The sequence below is a fragment of the Staurois parvus genome, unplaced genomic scaffold, assembly GCF_062004578.1.
Source record: "Staurois parvus isolate SC_StPar_1 unplaced genomic scaffold, SC_StPar_1.0 ptg000632l, whole genome shotgun sequence".
NCBI classification, from domain to species: domain Eukaryota; kingdom Metazoa; phylum Chordata; class Amphibia; order Anura; family Ranidae; genus Staurois; species Staurois parvus.
This window is the reverse complement of record NW_028318428.1, coordinates 211,518-233,067: the sequence shown is the minus strand read 5'-3', so window position 1 is coordinate 233,067 and position 21,550 is coordinate 211,518. Positions and strand designations below refer to the sequence as shown.

At 44.8% G+C, this 21,550-nt stretch overlaps 1 protein-coding gene across 8 annotated transcripts in view; it reads left to right on the top strand.

Moving 5' to 3' along the window:
• The first annotated feature begins 35 nt into the window (after positions 1-35).
• Positions 36-21,550, top strand: part of LOC149449311 (ELAV-like protein 2) — a 231,504-nt gene continuing 209,989 nt past the window's right edge. For 3 of the 8 annotated variants that reach the window (XM_089693414.1, XM_089693412.1, XM_089693407.1), the window contains exon 1: positions 527-1,115. The gene's annotated coding sequence lies outside the window, so the exon portion shown is untranslated. The other 5 variants (XM_089693410.1, XM_089693409.1, XM_089693408.1 and 2 more) reach the window with 5 other exon arrangements.

Genomic DNA, 21,550 nt, shown 5'->3' with positions numbered 1-21,550 from the left:
GCAATGATCTGACATGGTCTGATTAAAGAAAGCAAGCTAGCATCCCCAGAGCAGCAGCATGCCCCTGTTCTCCATCACCCTACACTGCCCAATGCTAGACACCTGCACGGAATGATGACCGGATCGCAACGTAAACCTTTTAGAAATGCCAGGCTTGCTCGGCATTGCCTTGGCCTGTCCAATGAAAGAGCACACGAGGCGAATCTCTGCAAAGGAGCGCTCACCGGGTTCATTGTGACCTTGAGAAAAACCTTGGCAGCCGGCGTTATCTCCGAATTAAAAAACAAACAGCGCATCTCTCTTCAAACACAGCTTTATACATAGGTAATTAGCAATGGTTACAAAGCTTCCGCGGTCCTTCACCATCCTTCAAGACTGGACAGCCCCCCCCCTCCTCCCTCCCGCATCCATCGCCACCACCCTCCACCGCACTCCCTCCTTCCCTAGTTACGGTGGGCGTGGCCGACCCTCGCCAACAGGAGCAGCGCGGCTGGCTAACGGGAGCGCCAGTGTTCGGCAGGTGTGTGCAGCGCTAGTAGTGTCAGTGCAGGGAGAAGAGCGCTGGCTGGACAAAGCTAGTGGGGAGAGCTTTTTTTTTTTTTTTTTTTAATTTATAAATACACCGGCCGCTCCACCTCCCTCCCTTTTACATAAGCCACCTTCCCACCCGATTTTTTTTTTACCTATCTCTGTAGCCATCAATTAAAAAAAAAAGAAACCCAGTGAAAAGGAGGAAGACTTGATGATAAAAAGCGGGGCACCCTTTTTCCACCCTGGCTCTGTAACGCCTTACTACCCATCCCCTTTTCTTTGTTTTGCCTGTGCTTTAGTTTAGATTAGCATCAGCAGCCACTAGGTACAAAGCTGCTCTCTTTCAGTTCAGCTAATTCTTTTTTCTCCTCCTAGTCTCCTGTTCCTTAGCCCTCTTCTTTATGTCTTTATTTCAGGGGACTGTCTATGGGTTGGAACTGGGGCTGTGTGTAGTGTAGGATATTGTCTCCTGCTGACATTAGAACCCAGAATAAGCAGTAGTACGGAGGAAGCCCCGCATTGGCCGTCATCTCTCCATCCGTTCCGGAGAAGAGCGCATCTCTTTACAAACACACTCTGACAAGGTAAGTTCGGGCATTTCTTACCTTTTCTTCTGCCATGGGGAAGTCTCTGCTGGCCAAAAACTGCTGCTGGGACTGGGACGCTTTAACCCCTTGTGTTGGAGCCTCTGATTTGTTTTTTTTTTTGTTTGCTATTACTAGAAAGCATCAACTATTAAATCCCCCACCGCATGCGGGACTGGCTGGAGTCGGGTGAATCTAGCGCACGTTGCTGTATCCAGTAATCGGCTAGTTTCGCTTTGATCTGATTAGACATGGGATTACAGGATTATTTAAGAGATCGGAGGTTTAGACGGTAATTGCATTAACTAGCTCTTTTCTGAGTAGATCATGTTTATGGTATGTATTCAGCACCCCAAAAAAAGGATCATGAAAGGGAAAGTCCATTGAAATGTATTAGTAGTAGGAAGCCGTGCATGCCTCTTTAATGCTGGCCACCACCTTTACTTTAGCGATCCCTTATGCCAACTGCAATGACTTTATACAGAAGGGTGGAAGGAAAGCCCTAGGATAGACGTGGGCAAACGCAGAGGGACATTTACTAAGGCTGGAGCAACTGTGCATGGCCACCAATCAGCTTCAAGCTTTTATTTTAAAAGCTGAAGATGAAAGCTGATTGGCAGCCATGCACAGCTGCTCCAGTTTCTGTAAATTCCCTCCATTATGTATAATATCAACAAACAGGATTGTGAATCACCAGAGGGTCACCATACTTACAATCTGGCTGTGCAATGAACTTTAGAAACTTAAAATAGAAAGACCTACCCTAAGGTAAGCAATCACATCGGGGTTGATTTACTAAATGCAAATAGGCTGCTCACTTTTCAAGAGAAGTTGCACATTGCAAGGGAATTTCCCCCAGAGCTTGGTGAATAGTGTGAAATTTTACTTTGGAAAAAAAAAACACATGCAAGGAAAAAAGGCATTTTTGTCTGCTCATGATTGGATGATGGCATTTTCAAAGGATGTTGCACTTTGCAAGGGAATTTTCCCATCTTAGTGAATGATGTGAAATTTCACTTTGTAGAGAACACATTTAAGGAATATTTTTTAAAAAATAGCATTTTGGATGATGGCATTTTCAAAGGAAGTTGCACTTTGCAAAGGAATTTTCCCCACAGCTTAAGTGAATGTTGTGAAATTTCACTTTGCAAGACCACATGCAAGGGAAATAAAAATGTAGCATTTTTGTTTGCACAGGATTAGATGATGGCATTTTCAAAGGAATTTACTTTACTTTGCAGAGAACATATTTAAGTAATATTAAAAAAACACAAAAAACAGCATTTTTGTGTGTACATGATTAGATGATAGAATTTTCAAAGGAAGTTGCACTTTGCAAAGGAACTTTTCCCACAGCTTAGTGAATGTTTTGAAATTTCACTTTGCAGAGAACATATTTAAGGAATATGTTTTTAAAAATAAAAACAGAATTTTTGTCTGCACATAACTGGATGATGGAATTTCCAAAGGAAGTTGCACCTCAGAATTTATTTTCCCCACAGCTTAGTGAATGTTGTGAAATTTTACTTTGCAAAGACCAAATGATAGGGACAAATTAAAAAAAACAGCATTTTTGTTTGCACATGACTGTATGATGGAATCTTCAAAGGAAGTTGAACTTTTCAAGGGAATTTTGTTCAGAACTCAGTGAATGTTGTGAAATTTCACTTTGCAAACTTCACATGATAGGGAAATAAAAACAACCAGCATTTTTATTTGCACATAATTAGAATATGAAAATTTCAAGGGAAGTTGCACATTGCTTGGTAATTTTCCCCACAGCTTAGTGAATGTTGTGAAATTTCACTTTGCAAAGACCACATGCAAGGGAAATTAAAAAAAGTAGCATTTTTGTTTACGCATGATTGGATGATGAAATTTTCAAGGGAAGTTGCACATTACAAGGGAATTGTCCCCACAGCTTACTGAATGTTGTGAAATTTCACTTTGAAACGAACACATGCAAGGAATAAATAAAAAAAGTGACTGGATTATGGAAATCAGCAAAGCTTCTTATTCACTAAGCTTCAGGGAATATTCCTTTGCAAAGTGCAACTTTCCTTGCAAAGCGAGAAAGTCTGTTTGTCTTCATATTCAATCTGGCAGGCTCTCGCACTATAGTTAGTAGATTTAATGGCGGACATATATGCTTTGATAACTGATTCATTTATTTTCTGATCAAGTTCTGCAGATAAGAATAATTGATCCATAACTGACAACCTATGCCACACATGGGGAAGTGGATTTCAATCAGTAATAATGAATGATTGGAAGTTAATTGATCATTCTCTGTTTCCACCATGGAATCTCATAATCAAAATATGATAGTATTCACAAAGTATTTCAGTGATGCTGATTGATGCAAAGCAATCGATAATATTCTGACTCAGTTTGACTGAATCCGATGTAAATTGATCGGAAGGAAGGTTACAGCTATTTAGTTATTTGTGGATTCGAAGCGTGTATGACCACCGTAAAGGAAATCATACAAGTGTGCAGTGAGCTCATAAATGAGCAGGGGCTGTATAAATAGAACAGGGGTGTGGGGTAGGCTCAAAGCTGTACTGGACGTATGCGATGCATCCTAGCAAATTATGCTCTTAAAGCGGTAGTAAACCACAAAAAAAACAAAAAAATCCCCTATTAGGGGATGTCATAATGTGCTAGGATGCATTGCATACTAGTACATTATGTAGGACTTACCTTAAAAACGAAGCCCTCCAGCGGCTTGCTTTCACCGCTGCAGAGGCTCCCATCTTCCCTTGGCCTTCCTTCCGCTCGTGAGCTTCGGACGTCTGACAGGCCGCGCTGCGATGACATCACTACCACACATACACGCGGGAGTCCCAGGCCACGGCACAGTGCTTTGAAGGAACGGCATGCTCGCACATGTGCCAGCTCTAAAGAGAGAATATCTCCTAAACGGTGTGCATTTATTATAAGCTTACCTGTAGGTAAAGGTTAACGTGTTACTAAACCCAGGACCCTGCAGTCACTATATCTGGTCTCCCACAATACACACAACATGGAAATGCAGTTATTTGAGTAAATATAAACTGCCAAATACCTTTCTCATCAGCAGTTGGAGCACTCGTGACTTCAGCAAAGCACTAGTTAAAAGATTGTAGGAGTTTTCATTCTGCTCTAGGAGGATGCAGAACCACTGACTGATCACATGCATTCTCACAAAAAAAAAAAAAACCTCTCTAGCAATACACACTGAACTCTGCATGTGCAGAGTGACTCCACATGATATGTCTTATCAGGAGATAAGAGGGGGACACTGGAAGAAGGGGAGGATCAGAGAAGACAAGATCAAACTACATTTTACATAATGCAGAGGAGGTTTCACAGTGAGTATAACAAGCATGCTTTACTGCATATACAGACTAATTTTTCTGTTGTAGGTTTAGTAACACATTAAAAATAAGAGTTTAATACCACTTTATCTTGCAGTTGGCGGTTTACTACCGCTTAAAGAATGCGTGCGCAGACATCTGCATGTGTTCAATGAGTTGCCAAGACTGTTCATTCTATTGCTGTGTGTATGGGATGATTTTGTACTCCACACTCAAGCCAGTGACGATGGGGTCTTCTAGTCCGGGGCAATGGTTTGAGGTTGCACACCTGTCCTGCCACTACATTTTCGTCTAGTCCGGTTGCAATGGTTTGAGGTTGTACACCTGTCCTGCCACTATGGGGTCTTCTAGTTCAGGGCAATGGCTTGAGGTTGCAAACCTGTACTGACACTACAGGGTCTTCTAGTCCGGGGCAATGGTTTGAGGTTGCACACCTGTACTGCCACTACGGGGTCTTCTAGTGCGGGGCAATGGTTTGTGGTTGCACACCTGTCCTGCCACTACGGGGTCTTCTAGTCCGGGGCAATGGCTTGAGGTTGCACACCTGTACTGCCACTACGGGGTCTTCTAGTCCGGGGCAATGGTTTGAGGTTGCACACCTGCACTGCCACTACGGGGTCTTCTTGTCTGGGGCAATGGTTTGAGGTTGCACACCTGTAATGCCACTAAGGGGTCTTCTAGTCTGGAACAATGGTTTGAGGTTGCACACCTGTACTGCCACTATGGGGTCTTCTAGTCTGGGGCAATGGTTATAGGCTGCACACTTGTACTACCACTATGGGGTCTTCAAGTCCGGGGAAATGGCTTGAGGTTGCACACCTGTACTGCCACTATGGGGTCTTCTAGTCCGGTTGCAATGTTTTGAGGTTGTACACTTGTCCTGCCACTATGGGGTCTTCTAGTCCAGGGCAATGGGTTGAGGTTGCACACCTGTCCTGCCACTACGGGGTCTTCTAATACGGGGCAATAGCATGAGGTTGCACACCTGTACTGTTACTACGGGGTCTTCTCGTCCGGGGCAATGGCCTGAGGTTGCATACCTGTCCTGCCACCAGGGGCGGACTGACAACTCATGGGGCCCCCGGGCAATAGGGGGATCATGGGGCCCGTGTCCTTGCCCAAACTCAAAAAAGCATATGAAAAAGGTACCAGGGGCATCTCATGGGGCCCCCTACTGACCCTGGGCCCTCGGGCAGTGCCTGAGTTTCCAAATGATCAGTCTGCCCCTGCCTGCCACTACGGGGTCTTTTAGTCTGGGGCAATGGCCTGAGGTTGCATAACTGTCCTGCCACTACGGGGTCTTCTAGTGCGGGGCAATGGTTTGAGGTTGCACACTTGTACTGCCACTACGGGGTCTTCTAGTGCGGGGCAATGGTTTGAGGTTGCACACCTGTACTGCCACTACGGGGTCTTCTAGTGCGGGGCAATGGTTTGAGGTTGCACACCTGTACTGCCACTACGGGGTCTTCTAGTCCGGGGCAATGGTTTGAGGTTGCACACCTGTCCTGCCACTACGGGGTCTTCTAGTGCGGGGCAATGGTTTGAGGTTCCACACCTGTACTGCCACTACGGGGTCTTCTAGTCCGGGGCAATGGTTTGAGGTTGCACACCTGTCCTGCCACTATGGGGTCTTCTAGTGCGGGGCAATGGTTTGAGGTTGCACACCTGTCCTGCCACTACGGGGTCTTCTAGTCCTGGGCAATGGTTTGAGGTTGCACACCTGTCATGCCACTATGGGGTCTTCTAGTCTGGGGCAATGGTTTGAGGTTGCACACCTGTCCTGCCACTACGGGGTCTTCTAGTGCGGGGCAATGGTTTGAGGTTGCACACCTGTACTGCCACTACGGGGTCTTCTAGTCCGGGGCAATGGTTTGAGGTTGCACACCTGTACTGCCACTACGGGGTCTTCTAGTCCTGGGCAATGGTTTGAGGTTGCACACCTGTACTGCCACTACGGGGTCTTCTAGTCCTGGGCAATGGTTTGAGGTTGCACACCTGTCATGCCACTACGGGGTCTTCTAGTCCGGGGCAATGGTTTGAGGTTGCACACCTGTACTGCCACTACGGGGTCTTCTAGTCCGGGGCAATGGTTTGAGTTTGCACACCTGCACTGCCACTACGGGGTCTTCTAGTCCGGGGCAATGGTTTGAGGTTGCACACCTGTACTGCCACTACGGGGTCTTCTAGTGCGGGGCAATGGTTTGAGGTTGCACACCTGTACTGCCACTACGGGGTCTTCTAGTCCGGGGCAATGGTTTGAGGTTGCACACCTGTCCTGCCACTATGGGGTCTTCTAGTGCGGGGCAATGGTTTGAGGTTGCACACCTGTCCTGCCACTACGGGGTCTTCTAGTCCTGGGCAATGGTTTGAGGTTGCACACCTGTCATGCCACTATGGGGTCTTCTAGTCTGGGGCAATGGTTTGAGGTTGCACACCTGTCCTGCCACTACGGGGTCTTCTAGTGCGGGGCAATGGTTTGAGGTTGCACACCTGTACTGCCACTACGGGGTCTTCTAGTCCGGGGCAATGGTTTGAGGTTGCACACCTGTCCTGCCACTACGGGGTCTTCTAGTGCGGGGCAATGGTTTGAGGTTGCACACCTGTACTGCCACTACGGGGTCTTCTAGTCCGGGGCAATGGTTTGAGGTTGCACACCTGTCCTGCCACTACGGGGTCTTCTAGTCCGGGGCAATGGTTTGAGGTTGCACACCTGTCCTGCCACTACGGGGTCTTCTAGTCCTGGGCAATGGTTTGAGGTTGCACACCTGTCATGCCACTATGGGGTCTTCTAGTCTGGGGCAATGGTTTGAGGTTGCACACCTGTCCTGCCACTACGGGGTCTTCTAGTGCGGGGCAATGGTTTGAGGTTGCACACCTGTCCTGCCACTACGGGGTCTTCTAGTCCTGGGCAATGGTTTGAGGTTGCACACCTGTCATGCCACTATGGGGTCTTCTAGTCTGGGGCAATGGTTTGAGGTTGCACACCTGTCCTGCCACTACGGGGTCTTCTAGTGCGGGGCAATGGTTTGAGGTTGCACACCTGTCATGCCACTATGGGGTCTTCTAGTCCGGGGCAATGGTTTGAGGTTGCACACCTGTCATGCCACTATGGGGTCTTCTAGTCCGGGGCAATGGTTTGAGGTTGCACACCTGTCCTGCCACTACGGGGTCTTCTAGTGCGGGGCAATGGTTTGAGGTTGCACACCTGTCATGCCACTATGGGGTCTTCTAGTCCGGGGCAATGGTTTGAGGTTGCACACCTGTACTGCCACTACGGGGTCTTCTAGTCCGGGGCAATGGTTTGAGTTTGCACACCTGCACTGCCACTACGGGGTCTTCTAGTCCGGGGCAATGGTTTGAGGTTGCACACCTGCACTGCCACTACGGGGTCTTCTAGTCCGGGGCAATGGTTTGAGGTTGCACACCTGTACTGCCACTACGGGGTCTTCTAGTCCGGGGCAATGGTTTGAGGTTGTACACCTGTACTGCCAGAGGAATCCCAGCCAGCTACAGCCATCACGTGTACGAGCCTCTTGTGACAGGCAGCTTTGGTGTCCCCAGTTATATTCATTAATAAATCTGCTAGCCATAGCTTGGAGGAAAATGAAACATGAATGGTGGCTCCTGCTTTAATACTTGCCAAGGACTAGCCGTGGCCACTCAGGTCCATAGAAGCAGCAACGTTTGCCCAGGGGACTTCCACTACGCGCGCTGCAATCGCACCCACCTGTGACTAGGCACGTTCCCCGGGAACACTGCAGGGTTAACGCTCTCTGGCTCCACCTTCGTGACGTCACCGGTGGAAGCTATATCATGCCCTCGCGGGCAGCGGCAGCGCGCTAGCGGTCTGCGGGATTGTGTTTGGCGTGGAGAAGGCGGGAGGGTGGCGGCTCGCCGCAGTTCCCAGCTGTGTCCTTATCGGTGGAAGGCTCTCGAATGCTGAGACGGCAGCCTAGACATGTGAGTGGGGAGAGAAGCATAGTGGACTTGTGTGAGGAGAGTTGTAGGAAGTTGGTGTGAGTGAAGGCATGCTGTGCGGGGGGAGGTCGTGGCACCGCCCTTATTAGCATGGCTGCGCGCGGGACAATGCACGTGTTCTGAAGCAATGCAGAGGAATGGCTTTGTGACAGTGGCTGCTATTAAAGTGGATAGACGCAGACTGGCCTGACTATATCATTTGTCATTCAGTCCATTGTGAGGTTGTAAAGTAGTTCTAAACGCAAACGGTTTGGTTACCTTGAAGTGTTACTAAAGGAAATTAAATTAAAAAAAAAATTGGAGAAACTGTAAAGGCAATTTAGTTTAATAAATAACATGTCGTACCTGCTGTGTGTGGTTTTGCAACAGCAGCCCTGGTCCTCTTATCAGGTTCTGCATTGGTGCTCCTGGCCCCTCCCTCAAGAGTGCCCCCAGAGCAAGCAGCTTGCTGTAGGGGGCACCCCAGCAGCCTCACTCCTGAGCCACTGCTCTTTGGCCCTTCATACACAGCTTTGGCTTGGCCCCTCCACCCCCTGCTACCTCATTGGCCATGATTGACAGTAGCAGGAGCCAATGAGGAGAGGGAGACGATCTGAGGCTTGCGTGCACATTGCTGGACAGAGAGGGGGGAGGGGGTCTGCTGCACACATTTTTCACCTTAGTGCATAGAATGAGCCTTTACAACTACTTTAAAATAAGTAATTCTCACCTATTCTGCACAAAGGTATTGCACAGAGTGGCCCCAAGCTTCCAATTCTGAGGTCTCCCACCAGTAATCTTGCCTCTTCTTCGTGTCCCCTATTATAAGCTGCTTGTTATGGGGGTACATGTGCATGCTCGCTCCTGTGTTGTGTATCTAGGGAACTGTTCCATAGACTGTTGCTTGCCCCACTCACTACTCAGTGCTTGACAGCACCAGGAGCCAATGGCTTCTGCACCTGCCTGAGTCCCTGTGTGACAAGGAAGAGGGAGGAAAGATGCCAGTATGCACAGCGCTAAATTGAGGAATTGGGTAAGTATTTAGAGAGGTGAAGGAGGCAGCTGTTAAACTTTTTTTTACCTTAGTGGTATTATAGGCAAGTTTCTTTTAAAAAAAAAAGTCATACTTATCTGCTCTGTGCAGAGCTGTCCTGATCCTCCTAGAGTCCCTTACTTGTGCTCCTGGTCCCTCCTTCCTGCCTAGTTCCCCAGAGCAAGTAGCTTGCTGTGTGGACACCCAAGTAGGCTTGCTCCTGAGCCTCTGCTCTGCGTGTCCAATCACAGACAGAGCTGCGGCTTGGCCACCCCCATTGGCTCATTGGCCGTGATTGAAAGCAGCGGGAGCCGATGGCTCCCACTTCTGTCTCAGCCAGTGAGGAGGGAGAATACCCGGACAGTCAAAGCTCTTTTGCATATCGATGGATTGCGATGGGTCCGGGGGCTGCTGCACACAAGTTTTTTATACCTTCATAGAATGCATGAAGGTAAAAAACGTTTATCCTTTACAATCACTTGAATGCACAGAATGCATTAGGCTAAAACATGTTGTTTCCCTTAGAACCTCTTTAATGCATTTTCTGCAATAACCACTTCTTGACTGCACTATAGCCGATAGACGGCTACAGCACGGCTCTCCAGTTCTGGGTGGATGTCCGTAGATGTCCTCCCACATTTTGTACACCGCTAATCAGATTGCCATAAAATCCCAATCACATTGGCCCTTTACCATGTGATGAGCTGGTCACATGTAAACAGATTTGCTGTTTTTTCGGTGTTCCTTTCCTCACACCCTGTCTGAGGAAAGGGGAACTGATAAGTCTGACAGTACATTTACACTGATAATAAGGGTACTGATTATCATTGCAGCCTCATCAGTGCCAGCTCATCAGTGAAGCCCCATCAGTGCAGTAGACAAATTACTTATTTGCAAGAGTTTATAACAGAAACTAAAACTTTTTTTCAAACTTTTTGGTCTTTTTTGTTTTCATTTTAGCAAAATAAAAAAACCCAGTGGTGATTAACACCAAAAGAAAGCTGTGCCTCAAAAAATGGTAAAAATTTCATTTTGACTGTCATTCAAAGTATATTGGCCTGAGCAGGAATGGGGTGAAAATGCCTGGACCAATACCTGTCCCCCATCCCCAAACATTTACCTACCTAATCTCATTGATCAGCACTGTCCCATATACAGCCCTACTTTCCTCTCTCCCTTTTCTCTTAGGTGACTAAGGCAGCAGAGGGAGCCATTGGCTCCTGTTGCTGTCAGATCCTGTGAGTAGGGTGTGTGGCCAAGCTGGCCTGTGTCAATAGATGCACAGGAGCTGCCCCCCCATAGCAGATAGCGTGAGATGGAGCAGAGGGCTCCAGTCAAGGACCCCAGAAGAGGAGGTAAGTGATGGTTTTATCATTGCGCAGAGCTGGTAAGTATCTTTCATTTTAGCAAAAAAGCCTTTATCACTTTAAAACAGTGGATTTGATTTAAATCAAGCTGATTTAAATCACGATTTAAATCACTAGTCAATAAGACTTTTCTACATAGACTAATTCTTGCTGGTATAACTTTAATATGCAAGTAGATGAAGATTTTTAGAATAACTTTTCATATTAGTTTTTTTTCCCCAGTTTAATAGGTTAATCATTCATATTTGGACAACTTTTCTGTTGTACTTAGGAAGGAGAAAAATAATCATTACTTTAATAATAATTTAAATAGATTTATTCAACTGAAACAATAACATTACAGCATATGGTATTTGCTTAAACAAATATCCATGTTTGACATTGTGAATGGATTAATGGAATTTATTTACCAAAAAAATTAAACATATACAGCCTTATTCTACATAATTAAACTAATCTTTATTTCATGATGGAATAACCTTTGGATGGTAATATATTTTCCTCAAAATGCATTTTATTTAAAAAAAAATCCGATTTAAATCAAAATCCGATTTAAATAAAAAAAATAATTGATTTTTATCCACCTTGCTTTAAAAAAACCTTCCTTTGCCCATGCAGAAATCAACAATGGTAGCAAGGAAAGGGAAGTACATGCAATGAGGGGGTAGCAGAGGTGGGAAATGGCCTACCAGTCCCTTTAAACTGTTTTAAATGTCCAGGTGGGCAGGAAGTATCTGTGGTCATGATCACGGTCATTAGTCATATGATTGGAAGCTGGTCCCAGGAGCTACCACTTTTTAGTGTTCTTTGACAGCTCTGTCTTTATGCTTGGATCACGCAGTGAGTGCACACTTGGCACATAAACTTTGTCCACCCAGCAGGAAATATGTGCAGTATGTGGGCATTAATGCTTACCCTTTTGCCACTATACATGTTAAATGGTTGTAAAAGGGGTTGAAATGGAACTAGAGTTTAAAAGAATGCTAGCAGGTGTTGTGGGCATAGTAGAATTTAGGTTCAATGCACCAAGCATTAAGGCCCACATTTTCTTAAACGTTAAACTAGATAGTTTAATGGAGCTCCTTGCGATGCATTATATAGTGCATTGTGTAAAAATTCACCTTTTTTTAGTGCTTACCAATGCATTGTATTGGTGTAAACTGAAAGTGGTTCCAAAGGCTCAAGGTTTTTTACCTTCACGCATTCTATGCATGAAGTTAAATAACCTTCTCTGTGCGGCAGCCCCTCTCGATCCAGTGGTGTGCACTGGAATCGCGGCTGTACAGAGACTCCCTCTTATTGGCTGAGACAGAAGCAGGAGCCATTGGCTCCCACTATTAATCACTGCCAGTGAGCCAATAAGAGGGGGTGGGGCCGAGTTAATGGACAGATGGGGCAGCCGATGCCCACATAGCAAGCTAATTGCTGTGGGGGCACCTGAAGAGGGAAAAGCCAGGAGTGCTGACGCGGGACCAGAGAAAAGGATCTAAGCTGCTCTGTGCAAAACCACTGCACACAGGTACAGATAGACATGTTATCTTTTTCTTAAAAAAAACAAAAAAAACAAAAGCCTTTAAAATCACTTGAAGTAGGAAGTAAAGGTCCTTTCGTATGGGCATTCAGTCTGGATCCGTCTGCTTGTCAGACAGATCCAGACTCGGTGGATGTAAATGGATGATCATCCGTGTCCTTTCTGGTCTTGTTTCTTAAATGGAACAAGGCTGCATCCTTTTCTGTTTAGGCGGACCTGAACAGATGTAAACTGATGTCTGTTTAGTTCAGTTTATGTATGTTTTATTTGTCAGTTTTTTGGAAAGAAACATTTTTATACTCTTGTCACCTACAATTAATTTCTTCAACTAAAAAAAAAAAAAAAAAAAAGCAAAAACAAATGTATACTAATGTAACCTCAGTTTTTTTTTTTTTTTTTTTTTTTAGCCAGAAAAAGCATTGAACTGATGACGCCCATGTGAAAGGGACACTAAGGCAGATTGTTTTGTCTATGTATTGGAACTGGTGTGAACACGCCCCTAAAACCAAACTCCATGAATATGTGCACGTAAACATTTCACTGTGTGCCAGCTTGGTTCAATCCATTTATCCACGTGTTAGAACTGTGTGGCTGCTGGGGATGCTTTAATGCACTGTAGTCTGCATACAGTGTGTTGTCATCTTCCAAAGAGGCAGGAGTAACTTCCCTTGGCTGCAGTAAACAAAAGCGTCGGCATGCTTGTCCTTTTTGGCACTCAGTAACTGACTTGTATTTTTGACAATACTAGGTCGATGTCACAATCTCCACCTCCGCCAATCATAACTTGCTTACTATTGACAAAAATACAAGGCAGTTCCAGAGTGGCAGAGGGATGAGTGTCATTGTTTATAGCAGCAGAGGGAAATTGTTCCTCCTCTTCGGAAGATGACACGGCTTACTGTATGTAGCTAGTGTCTCTACAGTGCACTGTGATGGCCCCAGTGGGCATACCTTTACATGTGGAGTATCAGATTGAACCAAACAAGTCCAAAGTATGTCTTGTGCATATATTCCTGGAGTTCAGTTTTAAAGCTAATTGCTTATATTTTGCTTTTACTGTCCTACCCCTCTACTCACCCTGTCCTCTCAGCGAGCTGATCAAATTTTAAATAAAACTTGTTTTCATTAAACACCTAATTTTATACTTAGTGATGCCACTGGGTCTTTGTGCATCTCTATGCAATGCAGGCAGTTGAGTAATTGGTGGGAGAGACTGGCAGGGTATTGTGCATAGCTTCCTGAAAACCTCACACCATCTTCCTTGAAGTAGTTCTAAAGGCAAAAGATTTTATACCTTTATGCATTCTCTGCAATAAGGTTAAATATATATTTCAATAGCAATTCTCTGGCCCTCCCCCTGTCCCAGACACCTAAGTGTTCTCTTGATCCAGCTTTGTCCCATAAGCAACAGCTCTTCTCCCCTCCTGTATTCACAGGAGGCTTTGATGGTAGTGGAAACTTGGTTTCAAACCAAATCCTGTGAGGAAGGAGTGGGGGTGGTGGGGTGGGGCTGAACCATGCTGTCTATGGATGCACACAGCCTGGCTTGGGAGTGTGCACACATGAATGCCCCTATAGCAGGCAGCTTTCTATGGGTGCATTCTGAGAAGAGGCGGTAAGGGGTGAAAATGTTAGGGAAAAATTGCTTTAATACGCTGAGAATCCCTTAGCCCCAATAGAAGCAGTGGACTGGCTCTTGGGAGGGGGTATGCAAATATTAGAATACCTGATGGGTGGATGTCTGGGGCAGCGGATGTTCCTAGGCAGGTGACATTTGAATTCAGATTGCCCTACGTAATGCCCACATGAGCCCTCATGATTGAAATAAAATAATAAAAGGGCAGTCGTTTTAGGGAGGAAAGGACCAGGGGATACTGGGTGTCCATCAAGGAAATGAGGTGGGCTCTATCTGACTTGCTATGGCTTCAGATGCACAATGAGAAGTACTTTCAGTCTAGGAGGGGAAGCTGTGAAAGACTGAAGAGCAATCCGGAGTTGGTGTTATAACCTGCATATAGGGCACTCACTATATCTGGTCTCCCACAGTACACACAACATGAAAATGCAATATGCAAATATAAACTGCTAAATACCTTTTCTCAGCAGCAGTATATAGCAGTCTTGTAACTTCTATCAGTATCCAGTAGAGCACTAGATAAAGCTTGTAGGAGTTTTAATTTTGCTCTAGGATGCAGAACCCTGACCTCTGTCTGGAAAATGCGGATCACATGCACTCTACCAAGTGAAAAAAAAAAAAACTCTAGCAATACACACTAAACTGAGCATGTGCGAAGTGACTCCATGCAATATCTTATCAGGAGATAAGAGGGGGGCACTGAAAGAAGGGGAGGATCAGAGAAGACAGGATCAAACAGCGTTTTTACACAATGTGGAGGATTAACCCCTTAGGTTCCACAGTGAGTATAACAAGCATGCTTTACTGCATATACAGACTGATTTTATTGTGGGTTTAGTAACTCTACATTATTTTTAAAAACATGGTCTATATTTACCTGCTCTTTGCAGTGGTTTTGCACAGAACAGCCCAGATCCTCCTCTTAGGTCCCCTGCTAGCTCTCCTGGCCCCTCCCTCTGGTCAGGTGCCCCCACAGCAAGCAGCTTGCAATGGGGGCACCAGAGCATGCGCACTCCCCAGCCGCTGCTCCGTGTTTCCATTCACACTCTGCCCTGCCCCCTCTCTTCTCATTGGCTCACTGGCTGTGATAGCGGGAGCCAATGACTCCTGCTTCTGTCTCAGCCAATGAGAAGAAAGAGTCCGGGGATAGCTGAGACTCCAGTGCACATTGCTGGATCAAGATGGGGATTAGGTGAGCATTTGGGGGGGCTGGGGAGATGCTAATATCTTTCCTACCAAATAAACTTTTACCTCTTTTGCAGGAAATGTTTTCTTTTTTTGTAAATTGACTGCAGTGCTTGCACAGTGGATTGTACAGTTCGGGGCCTATTCCCGGCATCTATAAAATGCTGAGAATGGAGCTGGGATAATGCAACTCCAGTGTGCACATGCAGTGCAGGGCTACAACCGAAGTTGCCCAGTGGCCAAGTCGCCCTACCCAATAAAGTTTGCATTTAAAGCTGAAGTTTAGGCAAAAGTTTGCTGTTGTCACATCACTTATCTGTGATGAAGTATGTAGGCAGCTGTATCCTGTAGAAATCTTCAGTGCAGGGATGCTCCAACCCCCTCCTGGTGTAGAACTTTGGAGCTGGGGGAGTTATTGTCTTTGCGTGTCTGTGCATAGATTACAATGCATGACTTTTCTCAGTGAATATTAACGGAGGATGGGACAGGGACCTTTTTTATTTTACTGCATCTCACAGAAGACCCAATGCCAATCACTCCTTCAGTGACAGATGTTCTGCACCAGGAAGAGGGTGGAGCATCCTTACACTGGAGATTCTACACAAGATTTTTACAAGTTACAAGATCAGCACGACGTGGGACATCTTTACAGGTGAGACGTGACTGGAGTTATAGCAGAAAAGTGTTTTTTTGACTAAACTTCAGTATTAAAGCTTGATGCTCAGAGAAGATGGTCACAAATTAATGCAGGTCTGTATTCACGATCACATTAACCCTTTTGAAGCCAGAGCCATTTTTCATCTGCACACGTTAAAATTCACATTTAGACCTGAAGATTACCTAAAACCTTCACAGTGTATTTTCTGAAGGCAGAACCCCCATAGAATAAAATGACAGTAGTTGCATTTTTGTTATGCAACAAATTACACTATTGTTTTTAAATCTTTTTTTTGCTTAAAGGTACTTTGTTTTAGTGCACACAAAATTTTAAAGGCCAGTGTTTGGTAAAACATGGTAAGTTGAGGTTGTGTTGAGTAAATTGATACCAAATCTGTGATGATTTAAAATTGCACATGTCCATGTAACGGTTTCAAACTACAGTTTCAAAACGTTTTCAAAGCCTTTACAGCTCATCAATTTAGAGTTAATTGTGAGTGATGACCCTAGATGTATTGCTCTAATTTTGTTGTGCGTTTGGCAATATTGAGTGTACATGTGAACCGGACCTGCCTGATTGTGTTCATATTTCTATGGGGTTTTAAAAACTTGTGATGGCAGAGTGCAGGTGATAGTTACTTGAGACATCAGGCCCTGTAATGTCACTCCTGCTCTGTTGAATTTAATGGAACCATAGACTGTGTTCAAATAGGTTCATCCTCAGTTAGAAGGGCAGAAAATTGTGCTGCACATTACTGTACATGTAGAATCAGGCAACTTTACAGCCATCAAAATTCCCTCTACAAGAATGCAGATGGCACATTGTAAAAGGTTTACATGTCGATGTTGCCCACATAATCTGTGTATCGGTGGCAGCGAAAGGGTTAAATTTAATAACAGCAGTGCAAGTTTGAGTTAGACTTGGTGTCAGCCTTTTTCAAACCCTGTACAACTGCATTTAGAATGGGAATAATAGCATGAGTTTGTGTCCTGAGCAGGAGCATGCTGATGGGAAGTGTAAACAGTTACATGGGTAAGCTTAACTCCGGTATGTTTCTCCTTTAAGGCTAGTTCACACCACAAAAATGTCTTCCACATCTGTTCTGGATACGTTTCTGCATGCACCTTTTTGATGAGTTTCTAGATGTGTTCCAGATACTTGTCCTCTTTTCCTGTTTTTTTTTTTCCACTTCACTGGGTTCAGTGTGTGTTTTTTTTTGTGTAGGTGCATTCCTGTGCAATTTTGATGAGTTTGCAGGAAAAATGCAGCATGTTCTACTTTTTTTTTTTTTTCTCTGGAATGCAGTGGAACTGCAAGTATCGGTTTGAACTGTGCCTTTGAAAACAATGTAACCTACTCTGTGTGATGGATGCATAAAAAAAGCACTGAAACGCTTGTGACATGAACTAGCCCTCAGTGTCCAGTCAAAAGTTGGAGGTGGGGCATTATAACCTGTGCTTAGAGGAAGCAGATTGAATGATGACTATCTTTCAACTCGAAAGACTGGAGATAGCTGGTTATGAAGTGGAGTATTGCAAAAAGCCCTGATTGTTTTTTTTTTGTTTTGTTTTTAAATAGGCTATTCATATTTTTTTTTTTTACTGAAGTTCTGTTTAACTTTATGTGCATGGGCAAAGTAAGGGTTACTTTAAAGGTACCCTGTCCCCACTTCCTACCTAGGGCATTGACATTGGTGTCCCTAATCTTAGAAACTTTTACATATCTTATACAGGACACCCGCTTGATATTCAGAGACCCATGGTTATAGGCAGGTCCCTTCAGTTGATTGGACATGGGCAAACCTGAAACACAGAGCCTGAAGACCCCTCCAGAGGTTAGCCCACTGTGATGGATGAAGCCTGGACCCTATATAGGGACCAGTTACATGGGCAGGGTCACTCCTTTTTATTGGGCCATTACTGTAGTCCAATAAAAAGCATGAGACATATCTCAGTTTACACTGAATGTGTATTTTGAATAATTATATACGCAGAGTTTCAGGAAACTAGGATAATTTGGAAATTGTTAAACTACAGCGGTAAACTTTTCAAACTTGGAACTAAATTCTACTATTCAGAGCTTAGTCTCAGGTGGATGACCAGATTCTAACATCACACCACAGGTAAACGTTTCTTGCCACATACTCATCGAGCATTTTTAGGTAGAATTAAAGGCCAAACTTAATTTTGGATGGCGTAAGGGGGTTGGGAAGGGGTGTTATGACCCCTATCAGGTTTTTTTTTACATCTGTCCCGTTGGGGAGATCTCCCCCCCCCCCCCCACTTCATGTCCCATAGCGAAAACAGGACGAGAAAGGAAATCCTTCAAAAGTGAGCGAATCCCTGGTTATCACCAGGGTCACCAGAACTAGTGTCCCCATTGGAAGGTTTCCACTCTTACTGGGAGACATCCCAAAATTTGGGATTTACTTTCACTTTTGATGGCAAACATGAGATATAGTACCCCTAATGGGGTATGGGCAGTAATAACCCAAGTGTTCAAATTCTTTTCCACTCTATCCAAAACTGAATTGTTTTCCCTTGAGTTATACTTTAACACTGGTCTCAGCATCTGATTCTACCTCTGCTTTATTCAGGTAGGCGTTGCCTGCCTGAGACAGACTTGAGTCGGGAAGTGATATGCTTCCTCTAGAGCAAGGGTTTCCAAACTTTGGCCCTCCAGCTGTTGAAGTACTACAAGTCCCATCATACCTCTGGGAGTCTTGCCTGTGGCTGTCAGTCTTGCAAGGCCTCATGGGACTTGCAGTTCCTCAACACCTGGAGGGCCATAGTTTGGAGACCCCTGCTTTAGAGTATGCAGACTTTCATGGGGGAATGAAGGGACCTAGAGGTGGTATTCGGAGGCCATGGAAGATTTTTCACCCCCAGGCTCTGATGCACCTAATTTTACGGCTTCATGCAAAATACGTCCCAGTGTTGATAAACTCCTGCTGTGCACAAAAGATTCTGCATTATTATTTCTCCTCATACTTGCTGTTCCCATTTGGGTACTAAGAGGCCTTTAAGTTTAAAGACATTCCCATTTATGAATGAATATAATAGGCAATTTAGGACGATTAAGTGAGCTCTGAAAAGATTTTCATCCTCATAGAAACATTGCTGAGCTCTATCCAGTGGAAAATGAATAAAAAAAGTGGATTGTTCCAGTAGTAGAACCTGCTGTCGCAGAAGATGTTGAAGATATTCCTTCAGTTAGACTCTTACAGAAAGTTTTAAACTCTTAAAGGTTCTTTATTCTTACAGGCCCAACTCTGTTATCAGCTATTGCTGCAAGTCAAGCTGCAGCTAATTGGACCAGGTCAATGAGTGACCAGCAGGATCGGGTCTTCGGGACTGCTTTGAAAGAGCCCTTTTCAAACGTTCTGCTTTGCTCTTGTGGTAATGCCCTAGAACACGTCATGAAGCAAATCTTTAGAATGGCTCTGATTCCAATCCATATGTGCAGAACCTTCTGGCTAAAAGCCTGAGCAGCTGAAGCTGCCTAGAAAAGACTTCTCACACATATACCCATTGAAGGAGGATGTCTTTGAGGTACTTGACAAAATCATCAAAGATGTCAGAGAAGGAAATGTCCATCTTCCTCAGCAAAATGTTCCCGAATCCCACTTCTTGGGGGCTTCTACCTGAAAAATGAAGAGCACCTCAACGCTCTACCCAGGCCTAACATCCTAAACAAAATTCAGCCCTTTCTTTTGACACAAGACTTGGTCTACCTCAGTGCCCTCTTTGCAATAAATGTGCCCCCCAGATCCTAAAGGGGATAGGGGAGGGGTCTGTTTGCCTTTCTCTGGGTCACAGATGTCCCATACAAGTTGGTGCATAGTAATATAAAATAGTTTAAAATTCTACACCCTCTCGGCTTTCTTCCCTGAAACTAACCAAAATCTGCTCAAGAACAGTAAAGTTTGCAGCCTAAATAATCTCCTTATGTGGTCGTTTCAGTACCTCGTGAGGACAGGTTCAGTGGTTTATATTCAAACATGCCACAGTACCAAAACTCTACAGGTGTGCCTGTCCTATCCTGGGCCAAGATTTGTATGGAATCTGCAAGGTCTGTCAGTCTTTCCTGAGACGAGGAAAATACCTAGAATCAGTAGACATCTGCAGCTTCCTATTTACCTTTCTCAACAGCACTTTCTGCACTTTGAAGTAGGAGTCAAACATTTCCAGTTTGTCACCCTGCCATTTGGCTTATTCTCAGCACCCAGTGTATTCACAAAGGTGCTTGCACCCTTTTTTGCCCTCAAGAACTTGGGGCGATCAGGTCACAGGGTATGTACAGTGAAGGAAATAAGTATTTGATCCCCTTCTGATTTTGAATGTTTGCCCAGTCACAAAGAAATGATCAGTCTAAAAATCGAGTGGTAGGTGTATTGTAACACTGAGATAGAATAGAAACAAAAATTCAAAAGAAATGCATGTCTAACAAATTATGCACTGATTTGCATGTTCATGAGGGAAATAAGTATTTGATGCCCTTCACAAAACATGACTTAGTACTTGGTGGCAAATTCCTTGTTGGCAATCAGAGGTCAGACATTTCCTGTAGTTGGCCACCAGGTTTGCACACATCTCAGGAGGGATTTTGGCTCACTCCTCTTGGCAGATCCTCTCCAAGTCAAAGTTTGGTGGCTGACGTTTGGCAATTCGAACTTTCAGCTCCCTCCACAGATTTTCAATTGGTTTAAGGTCTAGAGACTGGCTAGGCCACTCCAGGACCTTAATGTGCTTCTTGAGCCACTCCTTTGTTGTCTTGGCCGTGTGTTTTGGGTCATTGTCATGCTGCAACACCCATCCACGACCCATTTTCAATGTTTTGGCTGAGGGAAGAAGGTTCTCACCCAAGATTTGATGGTACAATGCCCGTCCTTCGTCCCTTTTATGCGGTGCAGTTGTCCTGTCTCCTTAGCAGAAAAACACCCCCAATGCAGTATGTTTCCACCACCATGTTTGACAGTTGGGATGGTGTTCTTGGGGTCATAGGCAGCATTCCTCTTCCTCCAAACACGGCGATTTGAGTTGATGCCAAAGCGCTTGATTTTGGTTTCATCTGACCACAACACTTTCAACCAGTCCTCTAAATCATTCCGATGTTCAGTGGCAAACTTCAGATGGGCCTGGACATGTGCTTTCCTGAGCAGAGGGACCTTGTGGGCACTGCAGGATTTTAATCCTTGTCGGCATAGTGTTACCAATTTTTTTCTTGGTGACTGTGGTCTCAGCTGTCTGGAGATCATTGACAAGATCCTCACGTGTAGTTCTGGGATGATTCCTCATTGTTTTCATGATCATTGACACTCCACGAGTTGAGATCTTGCATGGTTCACCAGACCTAGGGAGACTGACTGTTTTGTGTTTCTTTCATTTGTGAATGATTGCACCAACTGTTACCTTCTCACCAAGCTGCTTGTCGATAGTTTGGTAGCCCAGTCCAGCCTTGTGTAGGTCTACAATCTTGTTTCTGATATGCTTGGAGAGCTCTTTGGTCTTTGCCATGGTAGAGAGTTTGGAATCTGATTGCTCCTGTGGACAGGTGTCTTTTATACAGGTAACAAAATGAGATTGGCAGCACTCCCTTTAAGAGACTGCTTCTAATCTCAGCTTGTTACCTGTATGAAAGACCTGATAGCCAGAAATCCTGCTGAATGATAGGGGATCAAATACTTATTTCCCTCATGAACATGCAAAT